At 38.5% G+C, this 22,157-nt stretch overlaps 1 protein-coding gene across 7 annotated transcripts in view; it reads left to right on the forward strand.

The window, feature by feature from the left end:
• LARGE1 (LARGE xylosyl- and glucuronyltransferase 1) overlaps positions 1 to 22,157 on the forward strand; it is a 286,575-nt gene that overhangs the window by 15,655 nt on the left and 248,763 nt on the right. The window contains exon 1 of one of the 7 annotated variants that reach the window (XM_051784578.1): positions 2,929 to 2,949. The exons of the other annotated variants lie outside the window; for them this stretch is intronic. The gene's annotated coding sequence lies outside the window, so the exon portion shown is untranslated. Of the gene's footprint in view, positions 1 to 2,928; positions 2,950 to 22,157 lie in introns of those variants that run through there. 7 annotated transcript variants of the gene reach the window in all.

Raw genomic sequence — 22,157 nt, forward strand, 5'->3', positions numbered from 1 at the left:
TCAGATCTTAGACAACTAGCTTATTGCAAGAGATGTGCACTTGAGTAGCTGAAGAGAGGGTATGTGGAAGACAGGTAGCATGTTGGAGCAGGAAACTAAGAGATTAAGCTGTTGCTGATCTGTTTTTCTACTTCTGAGGTGGAAAACCTTATCTAAGAGGAGTTTTTCTGGAAGAGGAATTTATTCTAGATAGAAATACAAATAGTGCTTTTAACTTGCTTCTTCTGTGACTGTGCATCTTCTCACCACATTAAAACGTTGCCTTTGTTTTTTTATCCTTAACCTTGTAATGAAAAAGGTTGTCCTGGTGTTAGTCTTTTATATCCTCTAAACTGAGTTGGCTTCCCTGCTGTGACTTCAATAACGCATCATTTCATAAGTTCAGAGGATTTGATGTGCTTAGGGTGAATTTGTGACTTGCTGTTAGATGGTTAAAAGGAAAATAGCTATAATGGATTGGATGCAAAGCTGCTTCCCCAGCTTCTTTCCCATCCCGCCCACTAACATGCAGAAGCATCTGTCTCTCATCTCCTCTTTGCCTCGTGATATGTGTGAGTGCATTTTGACAAACATTTTATGAGCAGAGATCTTTGAAAAACCTAGGAGACAAAATAACAGTGGTGAGAAATGCAAGTAGTTCTGTCTTACTAGATAGATAGTTGTGCAATAGAGAGTGATGCTAGGGCAAATAAAAATATTTCTGTAGTAAACGTTACTACAGCAAAGGAACCTGTCTTCTTTAGCTCTACTGAAATACAGCATCTCTTAATTTATAACTGTTACTTATAACTTAAAAAACAATGCAGGGTATTTTGGCCTATATTCTTCATAGAAGTTAGAAGATAGTTTTCTTTTTATGAAGTTTCATGAATATATGTTCTGTCTTTTGAGTTATCTGAATGCCTTGTAAAGGAGGATGTTTTCCACTTGAAGGTTATGACTGTGTTGTGCAAATGGCTTTGTTTTTAAAATGTCATACTTTTTATATTTGCAGGTAGAAATGATGACTGAAATATTTTCCATATCTGGAGGAAAGATCGATGGTAGGCAGAAATTCATAGTAACTTAAGAGTAGTTTTCTAAGTGTGCAGGATACATGTATTGCTTTACTGTTTGGAATACATGTGTATGTAGTGCTTTCAACTTGGGAGGATAAGAGGTGTGTAAACCACTACTTTTTATTTTTTTATGTGAACTTGCTGCAATGATTTTACTTGTTATCACTCTGCTGGTGTAAGGAGGTTTTTTAGGTAATATGTGGAAAAAATGAAATAGCATGTTCTGAAAACACCCCAAATCTTTTGCAACTAATGCTACAATTTATAGCATAGATGAGAAAAACAGTAAGAGAATGGCAGCTGTTTAAAACTAAACACTTTTTTTTTGTTCTTCAGTGAGTGTCCCTTTGCATTAATATGCCAGAAGTATGTTACTACTCTGTATTTTGAATCAACTCTTCACTCACTTGCACTGTTGTACCTTGAGGTTGAAAAGAGGTGGTCTGTAAATTCAATCACACTTAAAAACAACTAGACTAAAGTAGTTGATGGCAATAAAACTCATCCTTTGTCAGCTGCCTGACAGATCTCTTTATTGTGGGTACTTTGTTAACTTCTTGAGGAGGTTCTCTCTGCACCAGAACACCCCATTCATTGTGTTTCAATCACTACAGGCAGTAGAGCTTCCAGCCACATAGCTCCAAAAAAAGTGCTCCAAATAGACAGCTTATCTACTCAAAGCCCAAGAATTCCTGTGACTGGCTAGGAGATGTCACTTTCAAATTTAAAGGGCTTGATTTACAAATCTGCCCAAACCCCCTGTAACTTAATAAAATGCCTCTCCCTTGCTTCACTGACAGGCTTACGAGGTTCTTTAGGGCACAGGTGATTACTGATAAGAAGAAACGTTGTCATCCTACTGAAACCTGAGGAGAACATTTTTTGGACTTCTCTAAAATACTGTAGTAGTGGTTTGGTTTAATTGACTTCATACTTCTATGTTAAAAAAAAAAAGTTGTCTGAAGGTTTGAACACATTAATGTGATTGATTATTTGAGTGGAAGAAATAGGTAGGCTTCCTCATTAATTTGGGATTTTTATTCTTTGCAAATGCACTTTACTGTTGTGTTCCTGTAAGATGTTTTTATTCATTTATTTTGATACAGTTTTTGCATTCAGTGTTATTTCAAACTGGTCCATTTCTGTTTTTCTGCTTCTACAGTTGTAATACTGAAACTGACTGTTGTCCAGGATCTATTTCCCTTTGTATTGTCCATCCTTCAAAAAGACAGCCTGACAGTAAATTGTGTAGTGTTTTGTTTTCCCCCTAGGGGTAGTTGCAGAGATTAGCAGGACAATGAATAGTAGAGGAAAGCATCTGGAAGGAAAGACTTTCCAGATGGATATCCTGTTGAGATATAATAGGGGACATGCCTGATATTTTTGTGTTGTTTTGTTTTTCAGGAGCATGGGGTGTAAAAATTTTGCTCTGCATTTTTTAGTCTTTTCATTTTTCCTTTTTTTTTCATAATGAGATGTTTGCTAATGCCAGAGGAATCAATCTGATTATCTAGTGTCATGATTCAGACTGTAGAATTCCAACAGCTATTCCTTACTACAGAAACTAGGAGTCCATAAATAATGGTTAAGCTATATCTAATGCTGAGATTTTAATCTTTATTTTTAAGATTTTGAGTCAAAAAAAGTGAGTGCATTTCATAGTTTGACCCACTGATAGTTTTATCTTGTATTATCAGTTGTGTTTCCTGATTTTTTCCCAGGGTATTCCTGTAGGAAGCCTATTGATCAGTATGGAATAAAAGCACAGATCATTCAGAAAATCCAGTGCACAACTGCCCAACTGACCTTGAGAAAATATTTAAAGAGCACGAATCAAATGAAAAACTAAGGAAACTCAAAAGAATGGATGGATAGCTATACTTAGACTGAGGTTAGTAGTAGCAAATATTGAATGGCACAAATGATACAGTTTTTCAAAGAAGCTTAAGAATATAGTAGCACATTTTATTAGTAGCTCTTTGAATAAAGTAGGTCAGTTGGAATAAGAAAAGACTTCACATTTCTCAACAAAACAAAAGGTAACTATATCCAACAGATGTTCAGAGAACGGGAGCCAGCTAAAAGTTTCAAATTAACTTCTATAGCAAGATTAAACTTTATATGCTACTTGGAATTAGTCTTCCCCCCTGCACTTCTAAAATTCCTTTGCTTTTTGGCTGTCCCAAGACTTGCTATTGTCCCACCTGATGAATTACAACTGAAGGAAGAGCACAGGTGATGTTTCAATAAGAGTTCTTAAAATGTCTTTATTGAGATTTAAACTAACGTGTCCTTTCTCTGGAAATAAGCAAATTCTTTTTCCCTGTAAGGTTAAACCCTTTCTTTTCTAACTGAGCAAATAACCTGATATTTTTCTGAACAAAGTAAAAATCAATAACTGAACTTGGACATTCTGCTCCCTTGATAACTACAAAGTCTACTGTTACTTTCCTGCATAGGCAACATTCAGTTGCAACACAGGTCCTTTTCTGGTTATAATAGAAGATCCTTCATAATTTCACATGAGTTTTCAGGGAGATTTTATGATAATTGGTCATTTCATCTATATGGTTGCCTGAGTAATCTTTATAGGGGCATGAGATAAATGGCGGGAGGAGAAGAAAGAAGGAAAGCTACAAGACTGGCTAAATCCCAAAGCATCTCAGACTTAAATGTTCTGGTTTTGGGGTAGGCATCTGACTAGAGCCACCCCCAGCTGACATCTGGGGAGTGTGTGATCAGCTTTCAGCTATCCCTAAAATTCACCACTGAAGCACGGATCACAGTCAGCATCAGTTTCAGAAGATCAGTACTAGTAATCCTTCACTCTCAAGAGATTTATTAGTGGGTAAAACTGAACTAAGGCACATTTGTGTGAAATTCTCTTTAGATCCACCAATGCCATTAACTATTTCCTAGCACTGTTAAAAACTTTAAAATGTAGTGGATTAAAAACTACACAAGTTCCTTCTTGAGTTTTTCATGGGATGGTTTATTATGCAAGTCCATCTTCCTGTCCATCTTCCAAGTACTCCCATGACTTTTGCTATTATTTGGAAGTCTTTTTTTTTCTAGGAATGGCAGTGGGTGATACCCTCTAATGGAGATTTTTTTTTTCCAAAACTGATCTCCTTATGATCTAAATAATTGCACTGTTCATGTTATAAAAATTTGTATTTACTTTCATCTGCACGTGAATGAAAACATTGAGCTGGTTTATGTTTTGTGTTTGAAACTTCAGAGGGCCAATGAAGGAATAAGTTTGTTTCATAAAGGGAACAACAACAACAACAAAGCCAAAATTAATATTCATATGTATTTTGTCTTCATACGTTGTCTGCTAGAACCATTCCATGTATCACTTGTTATGAGAGATGGTTCACTAACTTACAGAATGAGGAATGGAGGGAGGTAGGTTAGTTGCTTCATCCTAATAGCCTAATTTTAAAAGAAGTTTAGATCCTCAGTGGCTGTAAATACTGTATTTTTTCCTTTTTTCCCCTTCTTCTTTTCACTTGATACAAGCTTACCAAATAATTACTTAGTCCAGACTTATGAATTCAAGAACAGACTGCTACATTAGCATGTTTGGCCATGTTTTGCTTTCTCTTGCCAAGAATTGTTTTCTGTCTATTAATTGGAGCTGTCGCTGTCCATGCTGAAGTAATAGTGATTTTTACATGCAGAACCAGAATCCCAATCAGTAATTAGCCACAAGTTCAAAGTTCTACTCCCTAGTGTATTGGTAAAAGTTCATGACTAATGTACTGCCTTCATCTCATGGATTCTATTTCAAGTTGATATTAGAAGTGGAGGATAATTCATGGCTGTAGATTGCCTTGCAAGTGGATATTAGACCCAAGTTAATAAGCACCATAGCTTAAAGGAAGGCGGTCTGCTGGGGTGGCAGCTGGTCTGAATATTGAGTGTGTAAATATTCCTTGTGTTCCTGAGTGGGAACTTCTAAAGGATTCTTATAAAATACAAAAGAAAGGATACATTTAGTTAATTGTGAATTTTTCAACTACTGATAATATAAATTTCATAAAGTTGATACCTGGTGCTGTCAAATTGTAGGCTGAGTAAATTTTATGATCCTGCTTAGATAAGTGAAGTTTTGTCATCTTGGATAAACTATCCATACTAATTTACTCAAAATACCAGGACTGCTACAGGGGAGAAGCAACAGTCAGCACATGTATTTATGCCCAATGGAAACTGGAGGGCAGAGTGAAGTGGTTACTGCCATCTTACACTTAAAATTATATTATTTTAAAATCACGGCCAGATTGCCTTTGTCATGATTTCAGGATTGCTAAAACCTGAGATGCCTTTGTCAAGACTGATATCAGTGCATGTCAAGAAAGTGATAGCTAACAGCGTCCTTAAACATGCTTGACCACTGACAGTGTAGAAATGTAGATTTGTAAAAGAAATACCAAGATTTTATGGATGTGGTGTGAGTGGTAATGCTCGTGTATGTTAAGCACCAGAAGAAACAGCAGGACAAAGCAAAGCAGTTAAAAGTATGGCCTGTATCAATAACAAAAAACCACCATTCCCAGTGGTAAAATTGAGAGATGTGGTTTGGAAGACCAAAATACCTGTGCTTTGATAAAGCCACGGCACAGATGGCTTGTCAGCAGAAGACCCCCAACCTAGATAAAGGAAGGTGGAAAAAGGTTTTGTATGCCATTCCTCTTTTTGTTAAGTCATAAGGAAAACAACATATATTCCAAGTGAGGAAAAAAACCCAGAGTAGGTAGCAAGTGGTCCAAGATTTTTGGAAATTGAATTTAGCAAGACTTGGAGACTGAGAATAACCTTTTAACAGTTGATGATGCCTAAGTGGTGTAAAAAAGGCTGTCTGAAAGCTGGCTTGTAAGTGAAGGGGAACTCCAGAGGCATGGTATGGACTTGAGAGCTACAACCTCTTGTCCTCTTTGTGCAGACTACTTGGGCACAATATCTTGGTACTTGTGAGAATGCAGACTTGAGCATGTGAGTGGAATCTATGAGAGAATGAGTGTTAGTGGGTAAGCCAAATTTGTTTAGACACTTTGTATATAAATACCACCTTCCCTTTCCATGATTTCTTGTATTTTACAGTAATTTTTCTATATAGAATATATGACTTACCATTTCTCAAAATTTCCATCACTATAGTGGTTGTTTCTTAGCTAAAAGATGTTCTGATATTTTCCCAGAAGGCAACCTGTGCCAATAACAGAAAAAAAATCTTGGAAGCTTAATATTTGGAAAATGAGTGCTACATTTGATAAGACTGGCTTGTTATTTTTCAGACACAGAAACAATCTACTTCTATGGATACTATTATTTTCTTGGAATTTGCTTTGGAAGCTGTTTCTGATTTCATTAGAAAAATAAAAAAAACTTAATTACTTTCCTTTTAGAGAAATTTACATTTTTCTTTGTTTCCTTGTTCTTGATCTTTGTAATCAGTCCAACTGTTTGTGAACTCTTGACCATCCATAGTAAGCAAGCCAGAAAATCTGGCAGACAAGGCCTTGCTCCGTTGAATAGCTCCCTTTTGTAAATTTTCACAGAATCACAGAATATGCTGAGTTGGAAGGGACCCACAAGGATCTTTGAATCCAACCCTTAGCCCTGCACAGGACCATCCCCAAGAGTCACACCATGTGCCCGAGAGTATCATCCAAACACTTGAACTCTCTCAGGTTTGGTGCTGTGACCACTTCCCTGGGGAGCCTGTTCCAGTGCCCAACGACCCTCTGGGTGAAGAACCTCTTTCTAGTATCCAAACTAAACCTCCCCTGACACAACTTCAGGCCAGTCCCTTGGGTCCTGTCACTGGTCCCCACAGAGAAGAGATCAGCGTCTACCCCCCATCTTCCTCTCATGAGGAAGTTTAGACTGCAATGAGGTCTCCCCTCAATCTTCTCTTCTTCAGACTGAACAGATCAAGTGCCCTCAGCCACTCCTCATACGGCTTCCCCTCAAGGCCCTTCACCATCTTCATTGCCCTCCTTTGGACACTCTCTAACAGCTTTAGATCCTTCTTATATTGTGGTGCCCAAAATTGCACAAAATATTCAAGGTGAGGCCACACCAGTGCAGAGCAGAGTAGGACAATCCCCTCCCTCGACCAGCTGGCGATGCTTTGCCTGATGCTCCCCAGAACAGGGTTGGCCCTCCTGGCTGCCAGGGCTCTGCTGACTCATGTTCAACCTACCATCAAACAGGACCCCCAGGTCCCTTTCTGTGGCACTGCTTTCCAGTGTCTCATTCTCCAGTCTGTCCGAATGTCCAGGGTTGCCCCATCCCAGGTATGGAATCCAGTACTTCCCCTTGTTGAACTTCATATGGTTGGTGATTGCCCAGCCCTCTAATTTGTCAAGGTCTCTCTGCAGGGCCTCTCTGCCTTCGAGGGAGTCAACAGCTCCTCTGAGTTTTGTGTCATCTGCAAACTTGCTTAGTATCCCTTCCAATCCTGCATCCAAGTCATTTATGAAGATGTTGAAGAGCACAAGGCCCAAGATGGAGCCCTGTGGAACCCCACTAGTGACAGGTCACTGGTCTGATGTCACCCCATTCACTATCACCCTCTGTGCTCGACCCGTGAGCCAACTGCTCACTCACCACACGATGTGTTTATCCAACTGTGTGCTGGACACTTTGTCCAGAAGGATCTTGGGAGAGACAGTATCAAAAGATTTACTGAAATCAAAAAAAAATTACATAAACTGGCTTCCCTTGATCAACTAGATGGGTTCCAATGTCATAAAAGGAAATCATGTTTGATAAGCAGGACTTTCCTCTCATGAAGCCAGAGGCTGTGACCAATGACTGCATTGTCTTTCATGTGTTTTTCAGTACCTCCCAGAATAATCTTCTCCATAACTTTCCCAGGCACTGAAGTGAGACTGACCAGCCTGTAGTTTCTGGGGTCCTCCTTCTTGCCCTTCTTGAAAATCAGGACAACATTCACCAGCTTCCAGTCAACTGGAAGCTCTCTGGATTCCCAAGACTGCTCAAAAATCATCAAGAGAGGTTTTGCAATGACATCAGCAGCTCTTTGAGGATTCTAGGATGAATCCTATCAGGCCCCATAGATTTGTAGTGATCCAGCTGGAGCAGCAGGTCCCACAGAATTTCACGATTGACTGGGAGTTGATCATTCTCGCACTCGTGGTCCTCCAGCTAAGGGTACTGAGACTCCCTTGGTCCATCATCCACACTGAAGGCAGAGGCAAGAAAGTGTTAAACACCTCTGACTTGTCTCTGTCCCTGTTTGTGAAGTGACTAACCTCATGCTGTAAGGGGCCAATGATATTTCTATATTGCCTATTGCCATTCATATATTTGAAAAATCTCTTTTTATTGTCCCCCCCATTTCTGACCAACTTCAACTCCAGCTAATCTTTGGCTACACACATTTTCTCTCTACAGTGCCAAGCAGCATCTCTGAATTCTTCTCATGTCACTTGACCTTGCTTCCACTGGACATCCTTTTTTGCCTTAGTTCCAAGAGAAGATCCCTGCTCAGCCAAGCTGGCCTTCTACCTCGCCTGCTTGACTTCCAACATTTGGGAATTGCCTGCTCCTGTGCTCTTAGGAGGTGATGTTTGAAAAGTGACCAGCACCGAGGGACCCCAGCACCTGCAAAAACATTTTCCCAGGGGACCTTACTAGTTCCCTTAGCATCCTGAAGTCTGCTCTCCTCATGTCTAGAGTTGAGGTTTTGCTGGCACTTTTCCTTCTGTCAACAGAGATTTTAAACTCGATCACCTCATGGTTGATGTGGCCAAGAGGCCACCAATCTCCACTTTGTTCATGAGATCCACTCTGTTGAGAGCAGATCAAAGAGGGCTGTCTTCCTGATTTGGCTCCCTCAGGACTTGTTCCATAAAATTTTCATCCAGGTTTTTTAGGAATCTTCTGGCCTGGGTTATACCAGCTGTGTGATGCTCTCAGTTAATTTCTGGCAAGTTGAAGTCCTCCATAAGGACAGGGGCAGTTGGCTTAGAAGTGTCCCTTAATTCAGTTCCTCAAAGAATAATTCAACAGTGTCATTGTCCTGACTGGGAGGTCTGTAGTAGACTTCTGCAATGACATCCTCATTATTTGTTTGTCCCTTGATTCTCACCCAGAGGCTCTCAGCTGAACCACTGCCAACTTTATGTCAGTCAACATTTTTATCTAATCTTTGGGCTTTTTGTACTGCCAGTCACTGTCATATGTAAACATTCTTGAGGGTGACACATCTGTGTAATAAGTCCTTGAGAATCTTTCTGGAATTTTGTGCCTTGATCCTTCCTTGTTTGGGGGAAGGGTTTTTGTTGGGATTTTTTTGGCTCTTGGGTGCGTGATTGTACATGTACAGTCCTTTTTTTGGGGCATCTTGGGAAGTGTTCTAAATGTTGTGGCTCCTAAAGATGTGGAATTGGGAAGTGTTCTAAATGTTGTGGCTCCTAAAGATGTGGAATACAGGCAAAATCAGTGCAATCTCCTTTGGATGTCAAGTACAGAGCTAATTACCATTAACATATGTTTTATTCCCGACTGTTCTTATCTGCAGTGGATTTTTTGAAATTTCCAGTGGCTGGGGGAAATTCTTTTTTATTTTTTTTTTTTTGGGGTAGACCCTGACAACCTCAAGGATGGTGAAACAGTCACTGGTGGAACTGTGTTTGCCCAACTGACAGTCCTGCTGGGACCTGATGGCAGCAGCAGAGGTGGGTTTGGGGGACTCTGTGAGACACTCCCTTGCATCTGGGCTGTGAAGTGATAGGCAAGTCTTTTGCAGGCAGGAAGGCTGCTGTGTTCTGCCAAGCTGGAATAGAGATTTTGAGGAAATTGCTTCAATTCACTGACCTAATTGCAGTTAATTACAATAATTTTGCCTGGAAGTGACTGATGCAGGGATCAATGTGATGTTGTCATATTCTCACCTGGGAGAAAAAGCTGTTTCCTAGTAGGTTGGAGGATGTCTAAAAGGTTTCTGACTGGATGTGTGTTTGGCTGCTATGTTCTCTAGAAATTCCTACCCTTTCAGAACATGAGACCCTCTGCTCTAGATAGTAAGGTTTTTTTGCTAAATCTCTTTACACTTTACAGTAGTTCCAACATGTACTTTCTCAGAGTTTTCTCAGTTTATTTCTTCAGAAATGTAGACAGAAATGGTGGAGAAATACACGTATAGCAACTGTTATTTACTTTGCAAGAAAGGGCTCTGGTTGAGCCATGGGGCTAAATGCAGCTCCAGAATCTCTATTCCCTCACATTTCATGTTATGTGACAATTACCCACCCCCAAGTTGCAGGAGAAAATGTGTGCTTCTCAGATTTGTATAGCAACTTGGATTCTCTCCACATTTCCACACAAGGGATACAGCTTCAGAGATAATGTGGGTTCATGTTATGGACCTCTGAGATCCCAGGTCTCTGGCTGACAGTCTGAGGCAGAATTGTACTCTCCTGGTAAAAATTGCTGTTGAAAAAACAAAGCAGTGTCAATCTAAGGGAGAGGAAAAATCATTTAAGTGAAAGAGGGTAATCAGTGTTGAAATTTCTTGGATATTTTTCTCTGCTTTGTGTTTGTTTTTTTCTTAATATATATACTGAAATTTATACAAAACAGAGAGTAAAACTGGAAATCTCCTTTGCCCTGGAGTGTTTATGTTGAGTTTAGCATGGAGAAATTCTCATCTTCTTTTTGGAATACTTTGATGCCACTAAAAGAAAATTAATGAATCAACAACTATACTTATTAAGGAATCCAGTAGCAATAGAGTTACTGCATCTTAACTGTTCAACTGTCAAGTTGCTCAAAGATGTTTCACACAGAAAACATGCAAGACAATAAAATTAAAAACAAAGCACTTTAAGAAATGTCAGAATTAAGGTTGTCTATGTGGTTGCTAGTTAAACCTGTTGTGCAGGCATCTTCTGTAGGAGATAGTAAGCAGATTTACATTACAATATTGACTTGACAGCTTGGAATTTTAATGGAACATACTGTTCTAAAGAATGTTTTGACACAGAATCAATTTCTATGGTACTTCTCGGTCTGAAACGTAATTTTCTATTTTACAGGCTGAAATGTTTCATTTGGGGTATTTGGGTGGCTGTGACCCTAATCCATGTCTTTTCTTAAAACATCTTGAGACACCTGAAAGACTGGCATGTTGATTGACCTCATTGGTTAGACTGCATGTTATGTGATGCCAGGTGGTCATACAAACACTTGTTGCTCAGTGATTCATGACAGGAAATGTATAAATCTCAACCAGTAGTGGTGAAATTATACAAACGATCTCCTTATGCCAGATTTAAAATTGCAAAGCATGATGTAGCAGTGTGAACAAAATTAGTCTGCAGGGAAACAGCTAGCATAGAAAACCCCTCAGATTTAGGGTTTTGGCAGAGACATAAACGAACGGAAACGGGACCTTGTGTTAAAGGTTGTGTATTACTTTCCAACCTGAGTCACCACGTGTGCTCTCTATAATTAGGTAAGGAAGTCTTTATTGCTGTCTTTTGCAAAAAATGTTACTGTATTTATCACGCTTTCTCCTCTTTATTACTATTTTAAAAGCTGTTCGAATACAGAATTCGAGTAGTGGCTGGCCCTGACTGCTCACTCCAGACCCAAGCCTCTTCATGGGTCTGCCATCTTAGGAGAGTTTCTCTTTCTGCTAATTATACTGAGCTATTTAAATAAACTGTAACAGTGTGCAGTATACATTAGTAACACTGGGAAAGAGCTAAGTACCCATCATGGTGATTCCTACATCAAAAATTTTTTCTTCTGTAAGAGGTATATAACCCTTGTTCACAACTAGATTGAAATGATTTTTTCTTCGGTACTAGTGATGATAGGGTGAATGGGAAGAGAAGTAATGGAAGTGGTAAAGTAGCAAGGTAACTGTTTCAGAAGGGCTGAAGTTTGTGATCATCTTGATCTACAGGGCGGCACTTGAGAGCTGAGCTGTTTTGCAGTATTAAATGCACTATAACATTTTGAATTGTCCTGGAGGAGACATAGTTAGGAGAGAAAAAGTTGATTCCACTTGCTCCCTGTGTTCATGCATTACAAAAGTTGGAATGTAAATGCTTTTAAGTCCCACCTTCAAAATTCATTTTTCCATGTAAAGTATTTGCTTGACTTTCTTTTCGAGAAGTCTGGGAGAGATATCTAGAGATATTTTTGAAGATTTTGTTTGTAGTTAGAGACTGTAAAACTTTGGTGCACAGTTGGAAAAAATGGGCCCAGTACATCTACAACAACTGAAGTTCGCGGCGCCTGCATACCAGTGATTTCTGTCAGCCATGCCAGTATCTGAAATGCAGGATAGCAAAAAGTGAACTTTGCCAGCATTTGTACTTTTCCCATTCATAAGAATCAGTAGGCTTCACACCATCTTTTTTTCCTGGGCAGTCTTAACTGGAATTATTTGCAGCTCTTTACAGTGTTTCTTGTAATAAGAGAAAACACAAAATGTTTTAGCTGTACTTCCTGGAGTAGGCAGAAATGCTGCTTTCATCTCCAGCAGACTGTTAAGGAATTAGTGTCATCATTCTTGCCAGTTTGCCCATTTTCTGGTGGGTGATAACTGTGTTTCGTGAATAATGAACACTATAAGTTGTGGAGGTTTTTTACTGCCCCTAGCTCACCCAGTGGACAGCTGCCAACTTAATCTATCCTTAAAGTCAGCTAAGAGAATATGTAAGCTTTAAAATGAGTCTCTATGTAAGTGCTGTAAAAAAAACTGTTTCCCTTAAAACAAGAAGTACAAAACCCCATAGAATTGTAAAAAAATTGTGCTGGTGATAAACTTATTTTAGAGGATGACAAAATTGTTATTGTCTGAAACCCAAATACTGCCACACTGGCAATATGAAAGTTAATCTGACTTGACTGAGTTTCATTATCTATCCACCTTCAGAGAGGAGCAAAAAGCAAGAAATGGATTTCTGAGATATCTAAAAAAAGGTCTTATCTTATTAATTGACCCTATATTAATAAATTTGTAACAGATAAGTAAGTCAACCTCATCATTGTCAGGAGTAATGCTGATTCTTCTGTTCCTTTATGGCTTCCTGAATATAAACACAGAAATACTGCTCTTAAAAAAAGGAGAAAGAAACTATATACCACAGTTTTGTATTGTATTTGAAAATACTAACCATGATCCACATTTCTGCTGTCTTTCCCAGCAGCTGAGTTGCATAGTTTGAGGGGCATATGTACCTCTGTCCCCTTTCCTGTCTCAAAAATTCAGTCCAATGTCTTTACCGTAGGTGGAATTTCAAAATCCCAAGTCCTGGCTCTAGTGCCTCTGACCAACCACTGGGTTGAGCTAAGTTCTCATACTTTGATTATTGTTTTTCAGAAATACATGACCAGTGCTGTATATAATGTACTCTTATACAGTTTTAAGTGTAGAAGAACAGAACAGTAGAAGGCAAAAAGTATTTTTAGAGTAGTGAGTTGTCTGCAAGCTTATTTATTGTTCCTAAGCATCATGTCTAGATAGATACAACTTTATCTACTAAGCTGTATGTATCTTACTGTCAATCTGGTGAGACTCCTGGAAGAGCTTCCCCAAAACTATCTGGTCTTTCCTTCCTTCTGCAAAGCCATTTTAAAATCACTGTAGAAATGTTGAGTGTCTTGTACTCCCAGGTCCCTAGATGTCCAGTAGCAAATATATTACTCCCTTAATGTTCATCATGGATTAGTCAAATAACTTGGATTGGAAGAACCTTAGGAACTCATCTAGTCCCACCTCTTGCTCATGGTGCAGCTTACATTAAGCCAGTCAGAAAAACAGCTTTTTTTGCTAATTAACTGTTAAGTCAAGACTGTATTAGACTTTAGGAACATTTTTAACAGCAAAATCCCTGTAAACTTTCAAAACACATCTTAAAAATGTTTCCCTCTTCCTCAGTTGTATTTTATGAGCCTCGTTCTCTTATCTTTCTTAATTTTATCTCCTTTCAAGCAGTGCTTTCTTGAGTGTTCTGTTTCTGTGATGGATTGTTCTGTTTGCAGCAATGGAAAGACATCCTTTTGCCTAATGACTTTTATTAAGTTGCAGGCAGCTGAAACCATGGCTTCCTTTCTCTGCCGATGTTGATAAACAGGGTGGCGGGGCGAGAGCCTCCTTGTGGGAAATGAAACAGAGAAGGGAGACAGGAGATACTGAATTCCTGTAACATCTCTTTGCATTGCAGTGTGTTAGGTGCCTTTTCAAAATGTATTTGGGAGAATTGCACTCAATAGTGTTTGCTGGCAGAGTGCATAACGAGCCTGTAAGATTAGAGACTCAGACTTTCAGTACCACAGGTTGAAGAAGGTAACTTCAGCAGTGAGGGAAGGGGAAGTGCTGGCAGCTCTATAAGAAGGTGGATTTTTTCGTTTGTTGGGAAGTGAGAGTTATCTATAATTTTTAAAGTGTCTGTGAGGAAGTTGGCCTGATCTCTTAGTGCACTTATTTTTTTTTCAGCTCTGCTGCCTCTTTTATAAGCACTAAAACTTGGTTGTGCTTTAGAGGAAACCAAGCAGGATGTTTTAGTATTTCAGTTACTAGACAAAGCCAGTTTTCATTGACAAGAAACTGCTTCCACAGAAGCTTAAAAGTAAAAATAAGGAACTTGGCTGATAATATGTGCCACTGAAGTGATGTTTGTCAGTAAAACAGTTTTAAGATTTTCAGAATTTGATCAGCTAAGGTGAAGGCAAAAGCATTAACTGTGTATACATAGCATTCTATGAAGCTTTATTCTATGAAGCAAACAGAACAGAAATAATTGCTAGTCTTGGAGCAATATATGACACCTAAAGGGAGGATTTAAGTGGTACTGGTACTGTACGATTCATAACAGTAGCAAAAGATGGGAAACTAAGGCAGTAACTCTGGGAAGCTTCCTGATATATATGGATTCTTAAAGTAGTATTCCATTTGTTTAAACAAAAAAAAGAAAAAATGGGATTTTTCCTCTTTTGGGGATGCTATGCAACCTCCCTTCTCTCTGGGGCCAGGAGACATGAAATATTGATACAGTGGGAGATACTTCTGTAGCATCTTTGACAGAGTACCATGGGGTAGGTCCTTTCATTTCTTTTATGTATGATGTGGGTTCTGAAGTTTTATTCTTCAGCCAGCCAAGCTGAGTTCCCTTAGGAAGTGAAAACTTCATCAAGTACTGGTGGCCATTCAGTTGAATACTCTAATTCAGGAGATAAAAAGGGGAGCTGAAGCTCTGTGAAAATTGTAGGCCTGTATCTGATTCTGCAAAGGCAAAGCCAGGCTGCTTCAAAAAGCAAAAATCATCCCTCACACCTCTTTTTTGTTGTCTCAGACCGCCTTTCAAGCTTCAGGGAGTGACAGTCTTACAGCAGGGCTTTGAGTATCTTTGCACCCTTATGATGTATATAGATATGTATGTAAATAAAATTTAAGATTTGCAGAAGGCAATAAATCTTGTGTCCATTTGCCTTGCAGTTTCTTACCCACAGTTGGTGAGTGGGAGAGTGTATTTGTTACTGGCAGAGCCTGTCAAATCTATAATATACAATTGTTTTAAAGAAAGTGATATTGTAATCCAACTTTCTAGAATGTTTCCCAGTACTAAAAGTTTTAAAAGAAATGCACTTAGCTTATACTGGAGATTTTGCCAAGATTGGTTTCCCTGTCTGGGAGTTGGCACAGTTATAGCTGTTATTAGATATTCATTATATTGATGGTGCAGTACACTGTTCTTTCAGTCACTGAAACTATTTATCCTGATCTCTTTACGTGCAAAATTTTGATCTGCCTGTCTTAGCAGTACATAATGTAACCTTTTTATTCAGATCAAAGACAACTTTCTGGATCTTTTCTTTTTAGATATTTTTGTATATATGTATTTATTATTATTTTTCTATTCATTGTCAAATTAATTTTGGGAATGTGCAGTGATCCTTGTTTTTCAGGATGAGCTGTTATTCTTCCCTCCTACCTCACACCTCCAGTATGTATGACTTGTGAGTAAGCTTCCATTTCTGCCCTCTCTTCTTTGAAGCTGGCAACCTTATCTTTGCTTCGTCCTGTGCATATGTATGTAGCTGCAGTGTGCATGTGCTGCAGAAGCTGTTTGCCACAACTTCTTTCATGGGAAATTATTTACACAGATGGTTTTATAATACAAGGAATTGTCTCACAAAACAGAATATCCTATATTTTATACCTATCAAATATGATTGTCTGCCAATGATCAGACACTCACATATTGCAATTCTTTTTCATTAATGTGAAGATTTTGGGTTTATTCCCTGCTGCAGGAGAGCATCAGAGTATCTGCAGTGATAAAACTTAACTCTCCCTTGTACAGACAGAAATGGTTAGGAGTTATTTTAGTATGCCATTTTACTATACCATAGGCATCAAAAGCAAAGGGGTATTTGATCTTCTGATCCGTGACAGCTTTGTTACATCTTGGTGAGTTTTATTATTTAGTCATATGAGTAGACATAGTAGTCAACCTGCCTTCCATACATGGAATATCTGTGTTTAAACTCAGGAGATACACTTGCTTCTCTCACTAATTGCTTAAGCACTGGATAGTGACTGCCTGAACCCTAACTGCTTTCTTCAGGGGAGATGCTGTAGCAGTAATGACAACTAAGTCACCAAGTACAGTCAGTGGTCCAGGTATGACCCTTAGTACCTAGACTAATGCTATCTGAACTAGATTAGTGCTCAGACTAATGTTGTCCTAAGTTCTTACTTAAACATCTTCACTGAAGATACAGGCCCTAGACAGTAGACTTATTTCCAGTGACTTTCAGTAGGAATTTAATTCCCGATTTATGTCTATGCATTTGAAAATTCCCCCTCTTCAGGTTTAAAAGTGCAGTGTTGCATGGATGAAGTTTTTTTAAACTACTAAATTTAATTGAAAAACAGGAAAAATCACTAAAATAGAAGTTCTTTAAGATAATGAAAGAGGATAATTAAGAATTACATAAGCAACTGTCAATCTGGTAGTTGGAAATAAAGTACATTTGAAAGATATTCCTTGTCCTCTGTATTACCATAGAGGAAGAAAAAATCAAAGTTGTTGGAAGGCAAATTTAAATCCACTTTCTTGCCCTCTGCTCCAATACTGGACTAGGCATTGTATATGAGTCTTGAAGCCATAATTATATTTGAGAAAAATACAGGGTTCATTTGTCATCTAGACGCCATATTGTGAAGCTTGAATTCTCTCTGGGAGAAAAAAAGATACAACTGAAGATGCCACTGTGACACTACACCTTTAATTATGTGCATATGCTCACAAGCTTACATACATATATGAATAGATAAAACTGAACTCTGTACATGCTTTCCAGTCTTTCACATCCAAACCAACATGTGAGAACATAATTTGTGTCTTCTGACTGCGTATGGAAATTGCTGGGCAGAGCCTTAAGAGAATCTGAAACCCATATAAGTAATTGCATGAGTGAAAATATGCAAAGCTATGGCAGATAAAAGCTACAGTTAGGAGGTGTGATCACAGCTTCTGTGAATAAACAAAACCTAGATTTAGCAAGTGTAGGAACGAGCAGAGTGTAGTCTGTGGGTTTCAGCAGTGATGGCACTGACTAGTCCAGGGTGCCTGATACTTGTGCACTTGGCCACTAAAACCTGAATGTGCATGTACCCAGTGCACGCCAGTCACTTTCTACAAGCATGTTGCATGTGTCCACAGGACAGTTAAAGACTGTTGCAGCTCTCATGGAGATTTTTTGGTGCTTTTTTTTTCCCTTCTGGAGCTACAAGTCTTGCTGGTATATTCTAGCTAAGCACAGTGGCTGGATGCCACTTGTATGAGCAGGTGGCCCACCTAGTGGATGAGTGAAACGCTATGGATTTTAACTACCTGGAGTTTGATACTGTCTCCCACAACATTCTCCTGGAGAAGCTGCCAGCCCATGGCTTGGACAGGTGCGCTCTTCGCTGGGTTAAAAACTAGATGACCAGGTCTCGAGAGTGGTGGTGAATGGTACCACATCCAGGTGGTGGCTGGTCACTAGTGGGATGTGAATTTTGCTCCCATTCCAGGATTTCCAATTCCATGTCCTAGAGCAGGGAGCAATAATGGATAGGTAATCCTTGAGCCGAGGCTTCTATAAAAATTTCACGTGTGAAGTCAAGGATTACATACATGGAGACACTGGAAAACTGAGCTGTATTATTAAACATCAATTTGAAAGAAGTTAGTTTAACTTGATTAAATCTATTCTGTGGGATACTTTCTTTGACCCGTTGAATTGCATCAAAACAAGCAGAGATCTCATGATTCTGAGTAAGTGTGTTCACACAGCCTCTAGTTAATATACTTGAATTCCACATGTGTAGTTAACATGGATTAATTGTTCTGAATGTCCCCAGGTAGACAAACCAGTCTCACTGACTCTCATCTGTTTACTTCTCACACTGATTCTTGAATGCCTGGCCGACATGTAGTGAGAAAAATTAGTGTTTCTTCTGTACTCTGTACCAAGGCTTGTCCACAGAAGTTAACCAAGTGAAAATGAGTTACCCTTTATCTTCTTACAGCTGTCAATTTTGTCTTTGATGTGGTGCTCAGCTGAGAATACCAAATTTGCTCCCATGCTCACTGACCTTTCCTCATCAGCTTACCAGGATAAAAACGGGAGGTGAAAGGCTAGATGGAAGATGCAAAGTAAAAATAACTCCAAAGTAAATGTTCCTATCAGGTACCTATCTTCTTAATGAACTTCGTTTAAGTGCAGGCAGGTGCTTTAAAAAATAAACATAAGTATGAGAGAATCTTTGAAACAGAAAGAGAAACAAGATCATGTTCACATATTTATGGAAGTACGAATTGCAGCCCACTCAATACGTGATTGCTCTGGGACTGAAGACATCCCATATGGAAAAAGAGGAGGAAAACCAACCCAGACTATTTTTTGGAAATGCTTCATTTGTGGTTTTTTATTAAGTTACGCTTCTTTTATTCCCAGGATAGACTTTTTCTTCTGCAGTAATTCTAAACTTCATGCTTCATTCTATACTTCATCAAGGCATCTTTGCAGTTGTGTTCCTAATCTGGCAGTTGGTCTTATTTTTAAATAAAAAAATAGAGAATATTATTTCTCTTCATACAATGAGGTCAAAATAGAAAGTTAGAATCAGAATTGCATGAAATTATAGAATGTGCACCCATTTATACGAAGTTTTCTAAAATAACAGTGATGAGATCTTGAAAGTCAGAACTGTACAGCAATGAATGTTGATTGTGTAGAATTGACAAGAGAACCATGAACAGTGGCAGTAACATGTAATTGAAACTGTCCTTACTGGGCTTCATCTGTAATGTCTTTTCAATAGTGTAAAATTTCCCCACTTTTTTTCAGTTCATTTTTGTCTTTTCCCCATTCATTTGACTGTGTTTCTGTACCCTAGAGGTTTTATCAGGAATAGAACTTAATGTGGCATACAATGTGTTGATGTTTGTTTCTTCTATTTGCACGTGATAATCACCAACTATCTCAGCAAAGATCTGGGAATAGTTTCTTAGTTGCAGCTGCAGAGGAAGTAAAAAAATAAACGTATTTGCGTGTGTCCTATGTAAACAGCCTTCTTTAAAAAATCCATTTCTCAGCATCTGTTATAACATAAGAGAATTATTTTATCTTAAAAGGAGTTTTCTCAAGTATGGAAAATTTTTCCTACTGCGACTTCTTTACAGCTATGCTTTGTGTCATTTAAAATGTGCTCTTTTAGCCAATGCTTGCTGTATTAATTGTAAAAGGGAAAACTTTATCAATGACCGCCATAACAAGCAGTGTTGTTAGATAAATGTACCTGAGCAAGTTCCCAGTGCTGCAAATTTGGAGCAGAATGATTTACAGACTTGCTGTGGTTGCAGCATTGGGCATGCTTTAGTGTTCATCTTGGTTAGATTAGTGATGGAAATATAATTATCTTGTTTCTTTAAGAAAATACATGTTGATTATACAGTGTTTTGCTGTAGCAGATACTGTTCTTTGGGCTATTTCACGGTGTGAATTCTAGGCTAGGTTAGTAGAGGGTGCTACAGCAAAGCAACTGGATGCATTGATAAAAGTCCTATCCTCTATATACCCCTAATTGAACTTGGAGTCTCTGTGATTTGCATTCTTTAAAGGACTGCATTCCCTTTATCCTGCTGATGTAGTATTGGAATTGCCTTGCTATGGAGTTTATTTCATCACAGGTAGATGTTGATATCTGGCTTTATTGAAGAATTTGAAACATCCTTTGGAAGGTTAGAACTACTCTTGAAAGTGTAATAGAATACATCAACTTTTAGGTCTTTTAAGTATATAGTTGAATCAGAAACAGTAGTATATATAGTAATACATACAATATATAGTATAAAACTGTGGTGATCTCAAGTCAGCTTGTGGACACTGTAATAAGGAGTTTCTCTGAACCTTTTTGTTGAGGCAAGGGCTCTCTGACAAAATCCCATATAAGTAGTGCCATGCAATGTGCCGATCACCTTATTTTTAGACTCAGCTCTTCTGAAAATAGAACAGGAAGGAGGGGGTGAACAAAAAAAAAAAGTAATAGCACAGGTTGCTTCTCAGCTCCCCGATTATAAGCAGTTTGTGGACAGGTGGTCACTGTGTTCTCTGTAACACAGGAAACTTACCAGTCAAAAGCAATTGTGACTATATGTGTTGTCACTTTTTCCTCTCAGTTCCACTTCTAAATAGATTTAGATTACTGCAGTCACAGACTATTTTGGCTCATTAGGGCCACAGTAAATGCTGAAGTTTACTACCTGTCTTTTAACTGCAATTTTAACAAATTATAGCACATTTTGAGACCTGCTGATGATAACAGTCAGAAATCCCAGCCAAAAATCTGTGCACTGTCCCTCTACAACCATGTCATAAAAACCGTTCTTGCCTGGAAGAGTTCATGACCTAATAAAAAGGAAAGTTGGACAGAGGATTAGGGGAAAGCTAGCATTATCTCATTATGTAGATGGGAAGTGGAAACAACTGTGGTATGACCAAATTGTATAGGTCTTGACCCAGAGTTATAGATAGAACTTATCTCTTGACTTACAGCCCATGGCTTTTTTCTAGAAAACTATTGTTGTTTTTAGTCTTAATCTGTCAGTTAAGGACGTTGACAAGGAGTTTCTGTGCCACTGAAAATTGCACTGAAGTATAATTGTAAACACTATGGAAGATCAAACCAGAGGAGGAAGTGCTATTTTACAGCTCTTTTATTTGAATTCATTGCTTGATCATCATAGAAATTTCTATACTTCGGTGCCCAAAGCTGTGCTTGTTAAATCACCTGGTCAAGCAAGCATTTCCTATAATCATCATTGTCCTCTCTAAGTACCAGGTCAAACAGTAGCACTTTAAACCTTTTAATGTTATATTTGAAGAAAGACAAGATGAATTTAATGAGTAATCCCTCCTGATTGATTACACATTTCTGACTGTTTTAAAGCCATGTACTAACTTGTCTGTATAAATACTTCCCATTAGAAATGGCTTTAAAAGTTCTGAATTATGTTTGTTGCCATAGCAATACTCAGTTAAAGATTCATAGAATGTTTTTTTTATTTTCTTCCTACCGTAGGGGAATTCACAAAGGAGATTCTAAATCTATCTCAAATACAGGGGATTCAGCAGGGCTGTGTGCTAGGGAGATTGTGGGGAGAAAGGAAATGGAAAAAAACAGTCCGGAGTTTAAATCAATTTCTGGAGCACTGACAGGATCTACAGTGATGGGAATGCTTATGGCTTTTGGTTGTATCCTGTATTTGCGTTTCAAGGAACCTTGTCTTAAAGCTAAAACTGATACGGAAAAGAAGTGCCTATAGAAGAAATCAGTGTTCTTTGTCTGTTCTTGTTTTCCCACCTAAACTATGATGTGCATTTGTATTTCTTCCTTTGAACTGCAAGAACTTGAAAGGGTGCCATTCTTCTGTGCTTTGTGAATGTAGACTGGGGGAAAACTAGGCTCTGAAATTGTCATTCATTCCTAATATCTCATCAACTGTCTTCAAAAATCTGTTTTGAGTAGTCCCTTGTCAATATTTAAATTTT

The sequence above is a fragment of the Manacus candei genome, unplaced genomic scaffold (genome assembly GCF_025592945.1).
Source record: "Manacus candei isolate 608988 ecotype Guabito, Panama unplaced genomic scaffold, ASM2559294v1 h1tg000018l, whole genome shotgun sequence".
Taxonomy (NCBI): domain Eukaryota; kingdom Metazoa; phylum Chordata; class Aves; order Passeriformes; family Pipridae; genus Manacus; species Manacus candei.